Below are 21,752 nucleotides of genomic sequence, written 5' to 3'. Positions count from 1 at the left end.
GTCTCACCAATATCTACCTTCTAGGTACATATCTTAATGAGTCAACATACTATAGAAGTTGACAAATAGAATATTTTCATGATAAGGCATGTTGTGAGCATTTAAACAGACTTTTTATGCAAGAGCAAGTAACTCAACACACATTTCTTGCTTCTAAGACCAAGATGGTACATTAATTATTGAAATAAGATTTTCCATTGGGTGTTTTCTCCTCTTATTTGAGGCTTTCTGTCTACTAAAAAGTCATTTTTAAAAAGGCCAGCAGACAGTTGAAAACATATCTCTGAAACCTTGTGAAATTGGTTGGATTTTTAAGGAGAAAACACTACATCCAACGAGCAGAAATGGAGAAAGAGAAAGGACTCTTCTTTCAAATTAAAGGATAATTCTATTGACAGTCTTGATGTAAGTCCTATGTTTTGAGTTTTCTTTTTTATCCAAAATATGAAATCTTAGAGTGAGAAAAGAGGAGATGAGATTGAGGAGAAGGTTAATCCTTTACGGTTCATCTTTTGATGACATGAATTAATCTTCACCTAATGAGCAAGATGCCTGCTTTTGGACCTTCTCCTCTGAGCTCCGTGGGCAACACACCCAAAGGCTGAGAAGTCCTGGGCCAAGCACCCTCTGAGAGCCACATAAACCTACACAACTTAATCAAAGCCACATTTAAACACTTATCTAAAAATTATTGTAACGCATAACTAGGCTGAATGCTGAGCAGTTTATGTAACTAACTATAATTAGTGTTATTTTTATACAATCTAACCAAATTTTACATTTTTTCTTCCCTATAATAGTTCTCCAATGGCCCTAATCAGTATTAATATTGAGACTTTGCCTAAATCTGTGCACATTTTAGTTCTCATTTTATTCACATTTTTCTCTGAAAACTTCTCACTTCAGATGGTGAACAATATTTATGTAAATACCTTAATTGTGCCTGCTATTAAATCCCAATAAATACTTGGTTTTAAAAAAGGAGATTAATGTGAGGTTGAGGAAGGACTTGGAAGAGTGAGGATTGTGGTGTGATAAGGTAACCTAGTCCTCCTGTTCACCTCCTCTTGCAATTGGGGTGGTCAAGTGATTTTGGGAGGCAAACGTACCAACACTGAATTTTATCTTTGCTACCACCTAGCTGGGCTCATTGTGCGTACCTCTTTGATGACCAGTTAGAGATAGTTTGGAAAAGGTGCTGGTTCATATCAGAGACTCAGTAAGTGTTAGCTCCTTTGGGGCACACACATTTTGATTATGTTTATTCAATTTCCCAATATTTATTGAGCAGCTACCATGTGCAAGGCACTAATGCTACACGCTAGATATATAAAGATGTATAAGATGTGGTGCCTACCCTCAAGCTGCTCATTGTGTTTTGGGAAAGCTTTGGGTGATAACTGACTTAAAACAAAGTAAGAAACGATGTCTTCTGTTTGAAAAAATGGCAATGTGAGAAGGCCTATAATGATCTAAATCACCAGTACCACATGCAATGCACTGAAAATGGCAGAAATCCACAGTGACTATTTTTAGGAAGCTCTATTTGATTGGAACTCCTTATATTTTATTTATTTTTATGTCTTAATTACTATTAACCCTAGACATGTTTGGCTGTGAAATTTGGACACAATTATGAATCAATCTGTGACTCTACCCTTGTCTTTCTTCAGTGCTACTCTATTTTCCTTGCTTGAACAGATATTTAAAAGAAACAAAATATTTTTTTTCTATTATTTCAGCTGGGGGAATCAGAAATGGGCTGAATTTTCTCCAATCTAGTCTTTCTAATCAAACAGGATAGTTTAAAATTCTCTCAACAATTAATGGCAGCCTTCTCCATGACTTCATCTGTTACCCTCTTTACCTTTGTGGATCTGGTTAAATTTCAGGATTTTTCACGTGGTAGATTCCCCTGGCATCAGGAATCCTGACCAGTCCAAAGGGGACCCTCACAGTTTTCAACAGTTGCATAAGATCACCAGTGATCTGAAATAAAGGCAGTTTAGAAAAATCAGAGAGATTGACAAATAGGAGTGATCAAAAGGGAAAATCAGCAACAGAGATTCAAGCAGAGTTCTAAAACCAAAATTCCAAAGATTAGAGCATTTCAGTGAGTAGAGTGTTCTCCAACTCCTGTTCTCCAACACTTTCTTATTTTGGTTCTTTTAAGTAAAGATATCCATTTACCACTCTGTGAACTAGAATGTTATTTTTCATATGAATATTTGCCAATGTAATTGTGTATTTATTGATGCTGATAATCTTCTTGGGACCACTTCAGGAACAGATGATTCTACATTCTATTTCCTGGAGCAGGCTGACATGAATGTTAGTGTCAAGTGCTTAGTGTTAGATCACTATTTTCTATGTTCTAGCATAGTTGTTAGTGCATGGGAAGTGCCAATAAGTGTGAAATGTCAGAGACAGAACTTTTGTTCTCCCAGTAGTTTCTCTTCATATGACTAATATTTATCCACATCAGATGTGAAGTTGGGCTTAGGAGGGGATATGTAAAGATTTCCTGGATACGAGCCAGAGATAAGATTAAAGTAACCATTTTTCTGGTAATTTACCTGGAAGATGTCTCCATACTTCCTCTTGTTGATCTCTTGCTCCTGCTATCACGTTGGATGTGAACATTAACAAGAACGGTTGGCCAGAGGATATCCAGAGAGCAGAGAAATCGGGAACAGTCTAGTTGCCTGACACTTTGACTTAGTTTCTGCATACAAAATCGCAACCACTAATCTTATGCAAGGGAGTATTCTCAAATTGCAAAAGTTTAAGAAAAATGGACTTATTTCAAGCAGCATTTCCTAGGAGACTTTATTTCTGTATCATTATTATTAAGTTCTATGGCCTTTAATGTGTAGTTTTGGTTATATAATGCAGTTGAAAACAAAATAACAACATAATATCAAAAAAATAAACAGAGAAAAAGTCCCTCTTTTTCTCTTGCAGCACAAAGTATGCAAACCATTTGATGCACGGGAGATGTGGCCTCAGAAGTCCCTGCGGATTGCTGAGAGCCAGAAGTTGGTCCATCCTTCTCTGTATGTTCTTGACATGGAGGTTTTGTCCATGGGCTAACAAAGAGGCAAAAGTTTCTCCTAAAAATGAGAAAGAACCCTTCACAGACCCTGCCAAATAATTTGGTAAGGTCAATGTGGTTTCTAGACTTTTTAAGATATTTCTGCCATTTGTATTAGTCTGGGTTCTCCAGAGAAACAGAACCGATTGGATGTGTATGTATATAGAAAGGCATTTACTTTAAGGATTTGGCTCATGTGATTATGGAGGGTGGCAAGTCCAAAATCTGCAGAGGGGGCTGGCAGGCTGGAGACCCAGGGAATAGCTGATGTTGTAGTTTGAGTCTGAAGGCCATCAGAGTGAAGACCTAAAGAAGAGGAAGAGCTGATGCTGTAGGTGAAGTCTGAAGGTTGTCTCCTGGCAGAATTACTTCTTACTCAGAGAGGTCAGTCTTTTGTTCTAATCAGGTCTTCAGCTGATTAGATGAGGCCCACCTACGTTATGGAGAGCAATCTGCTTTACTCAAAGTCCACCAGTTTCGAGGCCAGCCCTGTGACTGAGTGGTTAAGTTCACATGCTCCGCTTTGGTTGCCTGGGGTTTCTCTGATTCACATCCTGGGCATGGACATGGCACCACTCATCAGGACATGCTGAGGTGGCATCCCACATAGCACAATCAGAGGCACTCACAACTAGAATATACAGCTATGTACTTGGGGGCTTTGGGGAGAAGAAGAAGAAAAAATAAAAAGAGAGAAGATTGGCAACAGATGTTAGCTCAGGTTCCAATCCTTAAAAAAAACAAGTCCACCAATTTAAATATTAATCTCATCCAAAAACACCCTCACGGGAACATCCAGAATAATGTTTGACCACAAATCTAGGCACTGTGGCCCAGCCACGTTGACACATAAAATTAACCATCAAACCATTTGACCCAGGATTTCCACTTCTGTGATTGTATCTTAAGAATATGATGTAATCAGAGACTTGGTTAAGGAATTATGCATAAGAAATATCATTTGTAATAGATGAAACTTGAAAGGACTTAAATGTCCAGTGATAGGTGAGTATTTAAATAATCTAAGGGAAATCTAATGAATAGAATATTATTCAGTTACCAACTAGCGTGTTTTCAAAGAGTAGCAACATAGGAAATTGCTCACAATATAATACCAAATGAAAAACTAACACAATTTTAAAATTCCTTTCCCTTCTTTCCCTCTCTTCTTCTCATTCCCTTTTTCTTTTATACTTCTCTCTTTCTGTCTCAGAAAAACATAAAAATGTTTACAGTGTTTCCTTTTCATAACTATCAATGTTTATTTAAAAACAGCATTTTTAATATGAGCACTTGTTAAGTGTATAATCAGGAACAAAATGTGAGATACTATTAAGTTTTTATATTTATTTACTTACTTATCTGTTTATCCTGACAGGACTAATAAGCTTTATAAATATAGATGCAAAAATTCTTAACAAAAGACTAGCAGATATAATTCAGCAACATATCAAAAGGATTATACATCATGAACATGTGAGATTTATCCCAGGAATGCAACATATGAAAATTAATTAATGTGATATACCATATAAATAGAATAAAGGACATGAGCCACTTGATCCTCTCAATAGATACAGAAAAAGCATTTGACAAAATCTAACATCCTTTTATAATAAAAAAAACGCTAACGCATTAGGAATAGAAGGGAATATCCTCAACCTGATAGAGAGTGTCCATGAAAAAACCCACAGCTAGTCACACTTAATTGTGAAAGAATGAGAGCTTATCCTCTAAGATCAGGAATGAGACAAGGATGTCCACTCTTGCCACTTCTATTCAACATTGTATTGGAGGTTCTCGTCAGGGCAATTAAGAAAGAAAAGCAGATACAGGGTATCCAGACTGGAAAGAAAGAAATAAAACTGTCGCTCTTCCCAGATGGCATGATTTTGTATATAGACAATCCTTATGTATTCACAAAAAAATTATTAGAATTAATAAGCAAATTCAGCAAGGTTCCAGTATACAAGATCAATACATAAATATCAATTACATTTTATACACTAAAAATAAACTATCTGAAAATGAAATTAGGAAAATAATTTCATGTATAAGAGCATCAAAAAGAATAAAATACTTGGAAATAAATTGAGCAAAAAAGCGAAAAACTTATATTCTGAAAACCAGAAAACATGGTTGAAAGAAATTAAAGAATACCTAAATAAATGGAAAGACATTCCATATTCATGGATTGGAAAACTTAATATTGGTAATATATAATACTCTCCAAACTGATCCACAGATTCAAAACAATCTTTATCAAAACTCCAGCTGACTTATTTGCAGAAGTTAGTAAGCTGGTCCTAAAATCTATATGGGAACTTAAAGAACTCAGAATAGCTAAAACAATCTTCAAAAACAAGAGCAAAGGTGGAAGTCTCACACTTCCTGATTTAAAAATTTACTACAAAGCTACAATAATCAAGACAGGATGGAATAGAATTGAGAGTCCAGGAATAAACGCTCATGTTGATTCACTTGATTTTTGACAAGGAGGCCAAGACAAATTAAATGGTGAAAGAATGGTCTTTTCAATAAATAGTGTTTAGAGAGCTAGTTATCCATATGCAAAAGAATAAAGTTGGATCAATACCTCACACCATATACAAAAATTTACTAAAAATGGATAAAAAAACTAAACGTGAGGGCTAAAACCATAAAGTTTCTAGAGGAAGCATCGGTGTGAATCTGTTTGACCCTGGATTTGGCAGCAGTTCTTATATACGCCACCAAAGCCACAAGCAACAAAATAAACGATAGATAAACTGGACTCTGTCAAATTTAAAACTTTTGTGTTTCAAAGGACACTAACGAGAAGGTGAAAAGACACTCCACAAAGTCATAGAAAATATATATATAAATCATATATGTGATAAAGTACTTGTATCCAGAATATACAAAGAACCCTTACAGCTCAACTATAAAAAGATAAATAAATCAATTTAAAAATTGGGCAAATGGTTTAGTAGACATTTCTCCCAAGAAGACATACAAATGACCAATAATACATGAAAAGATGCTCAACATTATTAATCATTAGAGAAATACAAAATAAAACCACAATGAGATAGATCTTTACACTCACTAGGATTCTAAGATCAAAAAATGGATGATAAGTGAAGATGTGGAGAATATGGAACTCTCATGCTTTGTTGATGGGAATGTAAAATAGAGCAACCACTTTGGAAAACAGTTTGGTGGCTCCTTAAAAAGTTAAACATAGAGTTATCATACGACCCAGCAATTCTACTGCTAGGTATATACTCAAAAGAATTGAAAACATCTGTCTTCAAAAAAATTTGTTCACAAAGTTCATAGCATCATTATTCTTAATAGCTGAAAGCTGAAACAACCTAAATGATAATGGATAAACAACTGTCGTATCTCCACCCATATAATGAGATATTATTCACTCATGAAAAAGGAATGAAGTACTATTAAAGGAAAAATAACATTCTAATTGTTCAAGAAAAAAATTATTCATGGCACTTGTCAAAACAAGTTGAGGAATACTTTATGCAAAGATGGGCATTGTAATGGGTATAGGGACCACTTGCTATGGGGAGGAGATATTGGACTCAACTCCCAGTACAGCCTGGGCACGTGGGAATTTAAGATCAAGGAGCACAGTGGGGATCAGTGGGTGGAAAATTACTATGAGAAAACATCAGAGGTGGGAGGATTCTGGCTAACCTGACCTACCAGGATTCTTGCTAAAGGAAGGCCAGAGTGATCAGACATCACCTGGAGGATGGTGGAGGATGACAAAGGCAATCAGATATTAAAGGTGATCAGATATGGGGATGGGAGGGTTCTGGCAAAACTGACTTGGCAGGGTTCTTGTTAAAACTGGACAAAGCAAGTTCTACCTGAAAAGTTCAGGGGAACCTGAGTAGAGTTTGGTCAAGGGGAGAATCTTTGTCAGTCCCATGCATGCTACAACATGGATGAACCTTACAAATATTATGCTAAGTGAAAGAAGCTAGACACAAAAGGCCAAATGGAATATGATTCCATTTATATAAAATACGTAGACTAGGTGAATTCATAAAGACAGAAAGTAGACTAGTGTTTGCCAAGGTCTAGGTGGGAGGGAGGAACACCGCTGCTAATTGGTATGGGGTTTCTTTTTGTGGTGATGAAAATATCCTGAAATTAGATAGTGTTGATAGTTGCATGACTTTGTGACTTTACTAAAAACCATCGAATTGTACACCTTGAAAGAGTGAATTTTATGGTTGAATTTTATCTCAGTTTTAAAAAAGTTAATACCCATCGTTTCTCCTGACCTGTGTATAGGGAAGACTTACAATCTCTTCTGGAGCATGTGGGGAAGCAGGATTTCTCCTTTCCTTTTCAGTGTCCCCAGTACCCCAGGGGGGAGTAAGGAGCCAAAGAAGCAGAAGCTGCATTTCAACTTACTGCCCTTGAACCTGGCAAGAACACAAGAGAACTTAGGTGTCACCTCTGCAGTGGACGTCTTACAAAATTCAGTCCAGAACAAACACCAGCCCTGTGGTCTAAAGGAAAGGCCAGTGGTCTTGCCCTTCCTCGATCACTAGTGTGAGGTTTCAGTGAATCATGGAAGAATACTTCATGAGCACCAGATCACCTGGGGAACTTGCTAAACTGCAGATTCTGATTGAGAGGTATGGGGGCCCTGAGATTCTGCATTTCTCAGATAGATGGATATCTACCTAAGCTCCCGGATAGATGATGCTGCTGTCGTTGTGCCATGGATCACACTTTGGGGAGTAAGACTCTAGATAACACGTGAGCAGGCATTCTACTTATCAGGGAAGGCTCCCTGGAAGAGGCATGTAGACTAGATTTGGGAGGAAGAAGGAACACTGATTGTTTACCGGGCAGATAATAATAATCCAGAAGAAGGAATAAGATGGTTGAAAGGTGAAAACTGTCAGGCAGATGCAAACAAATGATAAGCAGGCTGGGTTAGCTCTACCAGTGAGGCGGAAACATATGGAAAAAATAAATAGTGGATCAAGGAACTTCGGTAGCCTTCCTATGACATCTGGATGTGTCACTCTCAGCCAGCAATTCTGAGGCTGTGTTCACTGGAGCACTGCTGGTCTGTGAGCTTTTCGTAGGTATTGGTCTGGCTGTGCAGTCAAATTAGGAGAGGAAATTCTGTGGTTATACATTTATTTCTTTAAGTTAATTTTTTAAAAATGTTTATTTTTCTCTTCTCAATGCAGGGTGCATATTTCCTGCTCTTTTCAAAGTAGTTTCATGTCACTACGTATATATATGTCTTTTAAAAAGTGCCAAATGACATATCTTTCTTCTCTCCCTTTGAAATGGCCATTTCCAATCCTGACTGCACATTCGAATGATCTGGGGAACGTCTTAGAAATATCAGTGCTCAAGCCTCTTCTTTACACGTTTTCGTCTAGTAGACCTGACATGGGACCTGGGAAGCAGTATTTGTCATTCAAATGTGCAGTCACTGCTCTCTGATCATTGTGTGACCTGACCTTACCCTCACAGGAGCACATAGCAGTGTTCACATTGAGTTTGCACGGATTACCTGGTAACAAGAGGCTGTCTAAGGAACCAAAGGTGGGGACAGTCTCATAAATTCTTTCTAAAGTGCTACCAGCGCCTGACAGATTTCATTGGGACATGTTAGAGATGATATAGCAATGGTCAATGGTTTCTGCGAGCCGAAATCAGACCCACTACTCATAAAGAATATTAACTCAGGAAGCTCACGTTTGCAATTTTTCAAGATGGGCATTGACAGTTTACAAGAAATGTCTGGGAAATAAATGGATCTAAAATTTTGGAATGGGGGATTCTCCTTTTTTAAAAAAATTGGATCAGTCACTTTGCATCCATTTGGAAAGGAATTTGGCCTTAATTATGAGCGGTTTGGCAAGAATCAGAGAAGCCCAAAAATCAATGCAAATCACAAATAGTTTTGGTGACAGAGAGCCTTCATTAGGGGCTTTGTTTTATTTGTGTGTTTTATTCTTAAAATTCATTTATATTTCTTTTTTACTTTATTGAAGTATGATGGACCTATAGTGAAATAAGCCCATTTTAAGAGTTCAGTTCAAGCAGTGTGACAAATATATGCAACTGTGGAATCATCCCAGTCAAGATACAGGACATTTGTATCACCCCAAAAAGTACCTTTGTGAACTTTGTAGCCAGTTCTTTCCCAGTCCTGCCCCAGATAACTCCATTGGTCTGATTTCATATAAATGAAACATAAAATATATACACTTGATATCTGACTTCTTCCCTTAGCATAATGTTGTTGAGACTCATCCAGTTATTGCATGCATCAATAGTTCATATTTGAAAAAATTATTATTGAGTAATATCATAGATGAACCATTTTTTTTAACCCATTCACCTGGTGATCAACATTTGTGTCAATTCTAGTTTGGAGCCATAAGCAATAAAGCTGTGTGAAGATTTATTTACACGTCTTAGTGTGAGTTTCACTTCTTCTATGTGCGTAATTAGAAGTGGAATTGTTGGCACACAGGGTAAGTGGGTCACATGGTAAATTTACAGGAAACTGTCAAATTGTTTTTCAGACTGGTTGTAACATTTTATATTTCCACCAACAACGTATGAGAGTTCCAGTTGCTAAACAGCCTTGTCAACACTTGTATTGTCAGTCTTTTTACTTTTAGCCATTATGTTGATTTGTAGTGGTGTCTCATTGTGGTGTTAATTTCAATTTCCCTGATGACTAAAGATTTTAAACAAATGTTAGCCCCTACCTCTAACCATACACAAAATTAACTAGAAATGAATGATAGATGTAAATATAAAAGAGAAAAGTATAAAACTTCTACAAGAAAACATAGGAGAAGAGCTTCATGACCTTGGCGGTAGGCAAATATTTCTTAGATAACTCATACAAAGCACTTAAACATGAAAGAGAAAAATTGGAAATTTGAAATTCAACAAAACTTAAATCTTCTGCTCTTCTAAAGACAGTGTTAATAAAAGTAAAGGCAAGCTACAGACTGGGAGACAATATTTTTAGTAAACATATTTAATAAAGGACTTGTATCCAGAATGTTTTGCAACTCTTACAACTCAAAAATGAGAAAATCAATCCATTTAAAGAAAAAAAGGAAGTGCTAATATGAATAGACACTTTAAATTTATTTTTATTATACATAATTTTACACGTGCATAAATGTGATAATATACATTTTTTTAAAGTAAAATTTTTATTTTTCCCACTTTTGCTTGGTTTCCACCTCATTTTACTTACTCCAGTCACATCAGTACCCAGTCCTAATTCCCTGGGCACTCGTGGCAATAACCCAAAAATGTTTTTCTACTAATGTAATCATATAAACACACACAGATATAGCTTTTGCCCTTTTATTGACCAAAATGGGATCATATTATTTTTGTATTTCTGCATCTGGTTTTTTTACAAGTCCTCATCATTGATATTGATCCAAGTCAACTGTCATAGCTCTATTTTTTCTATTTTCATAGCTGTATACTATTTCACGGGGAGTATTCACCATAAATTATTCAGCCATTCTCTTTCTTTTCATTTTCCCCCACTTTGAACAATTGGGTGATAAGCATCTTTGCACATAGCCTTGCTTTTTGATATTTTGACATTTAGGAGTGGAATTCCTGACAGATTGCTCTCCATAAAAGGGCTGTGCTCTTTCTCCACATTCCTACCAGCAATGAGGATATGGGGAGAGGTAATATAGCCTTGTTGTCAGGTACAGAAAATCTAGCGCCAGACTGCCTGGCTTCCATTCCTAGCTCTGCTACTTGTTAGCTGTGCCAGCCTGTACCTCAGATTCCACATCTGTAAAATGGGAATAATAGCACTTACCTCATTAGTGGGATTGTGAAGATTAAATGAAGTGCTATTTACAGAGCAATTAGTGCCCAGCACAAAGTAAGTGTGGCAGGATTATTAGCTATGGCCATTGTTCATTTCACAATTGTTGACTAAGCACTTGCTATTTTTTCAGAGTCTATTTTAGATTCCAAGGATACAGCAGTGAATAACACTGAAAAAAATATCACTTTCCCAATGGAGCCTCCATTCTAGTGGAAAAATCTGCTACAGTGAAAAAATATTTTTGTTGTTCTCATACATGCAACGTAATATCTCATTGTTCTGTTTGATTGCATTTTCCCGACTAGTAGTGCATTTGATCATTTTTTAACCTATAACTCTGATGCTTCTACATACATTTCTATGGATTATCTATTTATATACATTTATAATTTTTATCTTCTCTTTAAATTTTTAATCATTTTTGTTTAGTGTGGATATTAATACTTTTCTGTGTTACAAATCCCTTTTTCCCAAATCTATGGTGTGTCTATTGATTTTGTACATGGCATCTTTTGCCATATGATTGTTTTTAATTTTTATATAGCTGATGATTTCCATCATGATTTTATCGCTTTTAGATTAAAAGATTTGGTTAGGTTACATTGCACCTGCAGTTTCAGAAATATTTCTGACGAAAATTTGATTATTTAATTTTTCACATTTAGATCTGTAATTGATTTTTTAAATATGGTTTTATAAGAGATTCCATGTTTGTCTTCTAGATGAAGAGCAAAATATGCTGACACTGTTTCTTAAATATCCCATTCTTTTTCCACTGAATTGAAATAAATATTTAACGTCTTATGTATGCTGTATGTTCTGCTTCTGAATTACTTATTCTATTTACAAATCTGTTCTTGCACCAAAACTATACTGATTGCATCACACTTACTTTTGGGGGTGTGCTGATATCTAATGAGCCAGGCTTCCCTCACTACAACTTTTCTCTTCTTGAACAATTTGGCTCTTCTTGAACATTTGTTCATCTGTATTGACTTTAGCATGATTTTGTCTAGTTTTGAGAACCAGGGATTCTAATTGGAATTGAGTTAAATTAATATGTTAATCTTAAGAGAATTGATATTGTCTTTCCCTTCAAGAAGATGATACGCCTTTCCTTTTCATTCAGATTTAGATATATATATATATATTTTCTCCCCAAAGCCCCAATACGTAGTTATAGATTCTAGTTGTCCTTCTAGTTCTATGTGAGCCACCACCACAGCATGGCTACTGACAGACAAATGGTGTGCTTCTGCACTGGGAACCGAACCTGGGCCGCTGAAGTGGAGCACGCCGAACTTTAACCACTAGGCTGTCGGGGATGGTTCTTATTTTTATATTTTTAATAATATTTTATAACTCTTTCCATATTAGTTCTATGCCTTTATTGTTAAATTTATTTCTAAGCATTTTTATAGATTTTTGCTGCCATTTTAAGTGAACTAAATTTCCCAATTCCATATCTAGTATCCCAGCTACTGTTAGATGAAAGGAAATTTCTTGATGTTTTTATTTTATCTTGCATCCGGTTACTTTTCCAAAACTATTCCGGTAGTTTTTATGTGTATCTTGGGTTTGGATTGGTAAAAAGAGATAAAGCCTTCTTTCTTTGTGTTTATATCAATTATTTCATGTTGTTCCCTTATTGTATGAGTTGAAATCCCCAGGGAAATGTAAAACTTAATGATGATAGCAACCATCCCTGTCCATTTCCTCTTTTTAATTGAAACCATCTTGTTATTTTGCTATTCAGTATCATCTGTTGTTATTTAGGTAAGTTAATATTTATTATATTTAAAAAATTCCTATCTTATAAAATGTTTTAGTGATAATGGCTTGTGCATTTCAAATTCCTTTTCAGAATCAATGGGTATGATTTTTCTACCATAATATAATGGTGAGTGGTTTACACTGATAGATTTCTTATGGAACCTCTTTTGCTTTCCTGGAATAAATCGTGAAGGATCACAACATTGGATTCCTTAGTTGAAAGTTTAAGTGGATTTCTTTACTGGGGATTCTCAGAATCTTTCATAAGCTAACGATCCTTTGACCTCTTAAGAGATGCATCTAGTAGAAACATTTCCCAAATGAATTTGGGAATTTTATTTCAGAGACCCTTTATCATGCAGAACCTGTTAACGTCTCTCAGGATGTGATCTTGGAAATGCAGCACTGAGAAATACTGTTGTTATCATATAGTCCCATCTGTTTGTAGTGTACATGGCATCCTGGTCTTTAGGTTTTTCACAGCGAAGGATAACAATCCAGAGAGAAGCTCTCAGCTCCCATTCCAGACAGAACCATCTCAGTCTCCCAGAGTTGTTCCTGCAAATGTCATTCTCCCTGAGCCCCATATGCTCTGAGTAGGAAAATCAGCTTAAAGTCAATAAGAATAGATTGTAATTATTCATCTTCTCATAATAACTATAGAATTAATTGTATAACTTCTTAAAGTCGATATTTTAAACACATTGTCCAGAGAGGTGTAAGATGTTAAGTAACTTTTATTTCCAAGGTTACACAGATAAGAAGCAACAGAGTCAGCATTGAATCTGGTCCACATCTTTTCCATCTTAGCACATGACTTCTCCATACTACAGCCTCAATGAAGGGTGACCTATCAACCCTAACAGGGAAGAACTAGTGGAGGTAATCCTAGCAGACTTGTTGTGCCTAATTGCCTTGGTAATTACTTCTTCCATGTGTCTCAACATCCATCTGCTTAAATTACCAAATAGTTGTTCCTACCAAATAGTTATCCTTTTCACCCACCAGGGCCACACCAAACAAATGTCAGGAGTATGGGTTCTGGAGTTAAGTGCCACCCTCAACTTACTGTTTGACCATGGACAAGTAACTTAATCTCTTTGTGCCTTGGTTTCTTCATCTGTAAAGTGGATGCTGTAATCGTATATACTGCATAGATTTTGCAGGAGTCGAGTGACAAAAAACTTAATACCTTAGAACACAGTCCATAACATAGCAAGTGCTCAGGGTAAGATAGCTATTATTACTATTGTTAGCCATATTCTAGTAGAGGCATGGAAGAACATCCAATAGCAATAGATGGGAATTAACTTCCCCCTCTTCACACTGTACTCTTAACCAAGCTAAATAACTTTGTTCTTTCAATCATTTGTCATATAACAGGATTATGAATCCTTTTCTTCTTCCAATTTTCCAGTGATCCTTTTAAAAGGAATGAATTAGATGTAACCCAGCCAAAGGAGAGCAAGCAGGACCAATATACTCCTCTTTTTGAAGGCACATTTCTAGAGGCTCAAGATACCATTAACTTTCTTGGCAATCACATCACTGTATATCAGTGATCTTCAATAGAGAAGAGGCGAGGGGAACATATCAGAATGTGGGGTTGGCATTCGGATTAAGCATTCTCAATATGGTAAGTGTGAAGAATTTAAAAATCTGTTGTACAAACTATAGAGTATAAAGCTCATTAGAATCTTCCTGGCTAGTAGCAATATTCTGACTCTCCAAACACACCCATAGGCAGATGCCTCATCTAGTTGTGCCTAAAACTAGTCTTGTTTGTTGTTGTTGTCATTTTTCATGTGCCTGACTACTAGCTAGCTATCACGTTCAAAGAGATTAAAAAAATAAAATTATATCTACTATCGCTGACCTTCATGAGTTGATCACATTCAGATTTCTGGTCAACCCATGTGAGATACTAATGATGTGATTATAATTCAGTTTACTGATAAGCTAAAAATTCAATCAATCCAGCTGGTTACTCTGTTGGGACAAGTAGTTGGACAGCTTTTTCACCCATATTGAAGTAACTAGTTTTTAGTCCTTGGATCTAAATAATTGGCATAGCCTATGTTTATTTGGTGTAGGTTTGTTCTCTTCATAGCCTGTTGGGATTATTGGACAACATATTGGCTGTAGAGTTTAGAGATTTATTTCAATAGTTGCTTGGAGTTACTAGCATAAAAAATTGAATGCCAATAGAATATAAAGAGAAAAAATAATTAAGGATTGTGACACAATGTCCCTCCCCCAACTCCAACAAATAGAGGAAAGTCTTGCAGAATAAGCTAAGAATAACAGTAGTTCCCATTTATTGAGTGATTACCATGTCCCAGGTATGTTTTATGTGTCACTAACTTAATGTCCCAACATCTCTATGAGGCACTTATTGGATTCCATGTAATTGTCTAAGAAATCAGTGCTCAGAGAATGTCAATTTCTTGCTCAATGTCTCATGACTGGTAATTAATAGAGTTGGGATTCACATTTATGTGTGTCTCTTCCTAAATTTCTTACCTATGCTAATATATCTCTCCCCTGTGATACAATAATTTACATTTACGGACAAAAAATCCATAAATAACTAGAAAATAACCAACTCATGAGCTATAAAAAGTACTGTTTTATTCAAGAATAATGCTGAGCAAAGTTAATTAATTTGTTTTCCTTTTTTTGTTTCCTTTTCTTACAGACACTGATTTTTTTTTCTTTTTTAGGATGATTGACCCTGAGCTAACACCTGTTGCCAATCTTCCTCTTTTTTTTTATCCCTAAAGCCCCAGTACATAGTTGTATCTCCTAGTTGTAAGTCCTTCTAGTTCTTCTATGTGGGATGCCACCAGGGCATGGCTTGATGAGCGATGCGTAGGTCTGCACCCAGGACGTGAACTGGTGAACACTGGGCTGCTGAAGGAGAGCATGCGAACTAACCTCTATGCCACTGGGCTGGCCCTTAATGTTGCTTTTTGAAAGAATTACAAGATTAATGCAAAGGGGAGGCAGTGACTGTAATAGATCTTTATATGAAAATGGTGCTCCCTCTTATCTGTCATGTAACGAAATTCTTTCAATTGATCTAAATTTTTTTTTTTTTCGCTTCTCCAGGAAGCTCTTATTCTTGACAGAATGAAAACCCAGTTGCCTTACATGTCTTTTGCAGGAAGATAACTTGACTGTGCTAGCTGTTGTCTAGGTGGGTCTTTCTGTCTCTTTTGACACTGGGGTTTGAGGAGAAAGTCTTGAACCAGGGGAGGGGACCCTGCACACCCTCTGCTCTAGGCCACCCGTTGTCTTCTTCAAATGCTCATTCCTGAGGCCTGAAATCGCTACCCTCCCCTTCTTTCTGTGTACCCAGCTCACTCACATCAAGTTTGAGTTTCTTTTTCTCAATAAAAACTTGCTCAAATATAAGCCCCCCAAAATAATACACATTGAGTTTCTCTTTTCCAAATTTTTTAAGCATATATTGTTGAAATCATTCAACTTGTCATTTAGTCATTTGCTGTCTCCTATTATTTTCCATATGTCATAAATATTGACTTTGTAGTAAGACTTATAGGATCCTCAGGGTGAGCAGCCTCAGAACCACACTGAGCTTGAAAAAAGTTGTTAATAAACACCACTCCAATAACACAAGTTATTGACTTGACTTGAATTCCTGCCTATTGAGAAATGAGTCAGGACCTGTCTGAGAGAGGCTCTGAAAGTCTGAGGAAATCTATGCCTCCTTTATTAGACAAAATATGGTGGAGAGTTATAGCCAAATCACCCAGGGTATTCTTTTGGTTCTTTCTGGAACCTCATCAGCATCCCAAGTGGACTAGGGGTCTCAAGCCAGACCATGCACATCCTCTAGCCTCAGCTTTTCCCAAGACCCTGGCTCAAGTGCAGTGTGTTCCACCTCTTCAGAACCACAGTTCAGAATACAGCAGACAGCCTCTCAGCTTTCTAAGCCTCCATTAGTAGAGTGGCCACAATATTTCCAGAGCTCTCATTGTAAAAGGATACGCCCTCTGAAAGAAATAGAGAAGCACAATTTCCATCATGCTGTGGTGAGGGACGAAATGTAAGCACTTTTGGGCCACTGCCAGGAACAGGTATGTTACCCATCTTTAACTTAGTGAGAAGTGTGGCTGATGCAGACTTAGCAGGAGGCTGTCATTTTGCAGGGCTTCTGAAGCATGCCTTTCTCCTCCCTTCTCATCACTGGAATCATGGCAACCTTCTCCTGCAAAGTGCAGGTCATCTTGAATTCTGGGGAGCAGCTAGCAGGGAATTGGTGTAATTAGGTGCTATTTCATAGAGGACTGTACAAATTAAGTATTGCAATGTCTTGCAAGATTACAAGTGAAAAAAAATACTGTGGTATTTAGACATATCTTGCTTCGATTTTAATTTGTGTCACAGAATGATTGCATGACCTTAGTCAACTTACCTGCCTTGTCTGAGAAGGAATCCTGCCCATCCCCTCATGATCAGGGACATAGAAGTGAGGACAATTTTTCAGATTCTTTGAACCACAGTTTCCACTGGGCTCATTATTTGGCTTCTCAATGTGCCAAATGCACAGTAGCTACCCAACGAATAGTTGCTTTTTGATTTTGTGGCTTTTAAACTTACTGGGATCCTGTAAACAACAGGCACGCCTCTCCTCAAAAATAAGTCTGAAAAGTACCTGCTGAGTTTGAGAGTATCCCATAGCCCACGACAAATAATGGAGGGAGCATGACTCGAGCTAGAACAGAACTTGGGAGTCTTAGGTTCATGAGGACTCTCTCCGTGAAGATGCAAGCCTCTGGTCCACTGGCGAGAACAGGGACCAAGGATGCTGAGAGATTCCTCCTCTCTCCCACTCAGGCAGCAAGTTTGGAATCCATTTCCAACCCTCTCCAATCACAGAAACAGGCTGTAAAGGACCAAATGAAATGAGATAATCAAATCCATCCCACAGCCAACAAAGAAGGCCATCCAAAATGCAAGAACAAATAAAAAAATTCGCTGGCAGAGCTAAGAGAAAAAGGACTGCAATTCAAAAGGGAACTGAAATTACTTTTAATAGATCTTAGTAAAACTGCCAAGAGACCTCAATCTCTCAACTTTCCATATTATTTATTGATTGGGCTGGCGTCTTCGCTGAATCATGAGTGCTTTACAGAATTATACAAGTATTGGGTTGCAAAATGCAGCCCAGGAAAGAGAAGCCTTTGCTCTGAAGCTATTTTTTCTTCAGCTATACAGTTTTGTTATTTTTTTTCTCATGCCTCAATTTCCTCATCTGGGAAATGGCAGATGCATGCAGACATTTGTCACCTCTCTCTTTCTCTCAGAACTACCTTGATTAGGCAGCCATTGTGCAGTCATAAGACCTTTCATTTCTGATTTAATTGTGAATTCCTCCAAACAATACTTACCTCAATACCTTTTACCTGTAGTTCATCTTTACCTGTAGAAAGAGAACTTTCTTAAACTTTATTTGCAACCCAAATTGTGGCTTTATGAGCAACTCAGATATCTCCGATAGATATCACTTGGTCCATAAAATGTCTTGAGCAGATTCATTGCATAAAGTCAGGACTTGGGTTCTATTCTGGCTTTGTCGTCAGCTTGTTGTAAAGTCTGGAACAAGTCAATTTATTTATCTTTTCTCATCTGTAAAATGAGAGTATTGGACTAGGTATCTTTTAACATCCCTGCCAACTCTTATTATATTATAGTAATGAAATACTATATTATGGTAATGAAATTTGTGACATTGCTTCTCTTTCAAGAAGCATAAAATTTTGGCTTTGAAGACACAGAAGAAAAATGGTATCTTTCTTTCACTCCATTAAGAATGATCCCCTGTTGCCAAATTAGTGACATGGTAAATTGAGGTTACAGTATTCAGTGTCTCTTCTTGGCCAGTACCTGGCTCTGTGAAATAGAACATTCTCTTTAAAACAAAGGCATCACCAGTAGTCTCAATAATACTGTAAATCTAGAGAAGATGGAAGATTTTTTTTTCCTCCATTTGCTGTTAAATAAACAAGATTTCTGTTTGAAGCTAAAGCAAGAATATATTTTATGAAGTAGTCAGTGTCTGCCTGTCTGTCTACTTGTCCGTCTGTCTGTGTCTCTCCACCCATCCCTCCTACATCTGGTTATGGATCTTAAATCTTACATTGGATAGACTGAACATTTTTAGCTCAAAACACAAATCGTCCAATCTTGGATATTTGTAATGCTCATCTCAAATATTTCTTTCCTATTAGTGTATGAGGTTTAATTTAACCACTAAGCCAAAGACCGAATTGTATTCTGTTTGTTTTCTTTTAATTTATTTGGTGTTGATGGGGAGAAGGTGTAACCTTTTTGGATTCTGCTAAAAGCAAGAAGACCTAAAATAAGATCCCACCGAATGATGATGACACTTTTTCATTTTATACAGATAAGTTATAGGAAATTATTTTCCCCCAAAATTGAGTGGAGTGAGCTGATGCCCAAAGAGCCTTTGCTGGGAGGAAATGTTATATTATACTTGGCAATATTGCTTTGACTACTCACTGTTGCACAGACTTGGGTGAAATGGCAGGGAAAGGGACAAGCAGAGGTCAAGGTGGAATGGAATGTGGAGAAGAGCAGGGCACTATGGAGGGCCTTGAGGGAGCACACCTGTATGGCAGGAAAAGTAAGCAATAGGAAGAAAAAGAAATATAGTACATATGATGTTTGGCAGGAAATCTTGACAAACAAGCTTATGAAAAATTTTGGCAGATCAGGACGCTGCTCAATATATGTATTGAGGCCTTCTATGTGCTCAGCCTTTTGCAGGACAGTGTTGAAGCTACAGCAATCATATACAGTCGGCCTGTATCTTCAGGTTCTGCATTCACAGGTTCAACTAACCGTGGATCAAAAAGCCTATGATAGTTGTGTCTGTACTGAACATGTACAGACATTTTTTCTTGTCATTATTCTCTAGACAAGACAATATAACAACTATTTACATAGCATTTGCATTGTATTAAGTATCACAAGTAATCTAGAGATAATTTAAAGTACATGGGAAGATGTGAGTAGGTTATATGCAAACACTATGCCATTTTATATGGTGGAATTGAGTATCCATGGATTTTGGTATCTGCAGAGGTCCTGGAACCAATCCCCAGTGGATACCAAGGGATGACTGTAATCATATTTCAACTCCAGAATATTTCTTCAGTGTCCAATAAGTGCCATGCTCTGTGATAAGCATGGAAGACAAAAAGAAGAATAAAATTGGAAGTAGGCAGCATCTCAAACAGTGTGATTTGGGCTGCCATCACCAAAGGGCTCCACTACCAAGATCTTGATGCCATCTGCACTGGCTCAGCCAGTTCTATTTTAAGGGTGTGACTAACAGACATGTCCCTTGCCATGTAGGAACTCCTTTACAAACTGAATATTTCTTTCTCCAAATGAGTTTATGTTCTTCTGCATCTTTCTTTTGCTCTTCTCCTGGTTCGTAATGGCTTTTCCTTCTTTATCCTCCTGGAAAATTCCTACTTTATGTGCTTTAAGACTGACCTGCACAACTTTTCCAGATGACTGTTAACCAGTTCTCCATCAGCTCAACAGCAGTTTCTCCATTTTTCTGTGCATGCCTAATAATATCTTTGAGGAACATCTCATTCTTAGGTATTGTTCTTTGGTTTATAACTAAATATCATAGCCACTGTTGGCTAATAACAGTTATGCAGAGCATCGCAAACAATGATTGCTGCTTTTGTGTCCTGTGCTCACGATCTTAATCTCTTGTCACCTTTCGCATTTTCAGTGTAATTCAAAGGCATGACAAAGAATACTAGTGTTTCATCAGTATTTCTTATTTGATCAAACTCTAGTTTTAACTTTTTTCTCAATTCAATCGTATGTAACTAGAATTTAAGCAGCTTCTGTTTAAAATCAGCAGGAAGTCTTGGTCAAATTGGTATTTGATGCTTTGACAATAGTCCTGCATTATGCATGTATGAGACATACCAACTCTCTTTGCTTTGAAACTTCTTCTATCTGTTCCAAGGGATTTGGCAATTTTTCCTTTCTTCAATTGCTTTGCTTAGTGTGTGATGGGTAATCCTTTTTCATGCATCTCAGGAACAAAATGTAACACAGCTTAATCTACTTGCGGATATATTCCTTTCTTAGATCCAGTAATGTATTCAGTAGCTGCTTTGCAAGAAAATATGGAACTGTAGTTCTTTGTCTAATATCAAAATGTACATCACTCACATAAATATGTGTCCTGCTGATCTATTTCCATGTATGCCTGCGTCCACAATAACCTTATTTCAATGCCAAATTATTGGGAAAACTTTTTGAAGACATTTCACATGGCAATTATCAACAGTGCTCATATCTCAAATGAAATAGTAAAAATATGAACACCAACGGTCAAGTTTGTGCAGTGACAGCCACATCACTACTGCTTCCTGGCTCCTGTGGTGGTAAGATGTCATTGATACTGTAAGATAAATTTTTATCTCAGAGATGTGAAAATGTGAAAAAAAGTACATGTTAGAATTAAAGAGGTGCAGTAAAAACTTATGGAATACATCTAGAGCTTTTCTTATAGGAAAATTCATAGCTAAAATACTGACAGCCTGAAATAATAAAGAAAGCAGTGACTCACTTAAGAAGTCTGAAAATAGCTAAAAGAAAAAAACTAGGAAGTCCAAAGAAAGAGTTAATAAAGATATGTGGAGAAGTTAACAAATTAGAAAACCATAAGCAATAGAATCTTTTAAAATAATTTTGTGTTTTCTATTATCATTTTGTCCAGTTGCATTGCCTAACATGCTGCCAGCTTTTGGTCTGAGATGTGTATCTTTTAATCATGTTAGTTTACTAGGGATTTTTTTTAAAACTTGGGATAATTGTGGAATGGAATCAAATGCCATTTCCTTTCATCATCTACTGAAATGATCACATGGTTCTTCCTTTTGATTTAGTCATATAGCACATATCATTAACTTCCTAATCTTGCAAGATCCTTGT

Source organism: Equus caballus, chromosome 30, assembly GCF_041296265.1.
Source record: "Equus caballus isolate H_3958 breed thoroughbred chromosome 30, TB-T2T, whole genome shotgun sequence".
NCBI lineage: Eukaryota > Metazoa > Chordata > Mammalia > Perissodactyla > Equidae > Equus > Equus caballus.
The sequence above is the reverse complement of the archived record's forward strand: the minus strand, read 5'-3'. Positions refer to the sequence as shown.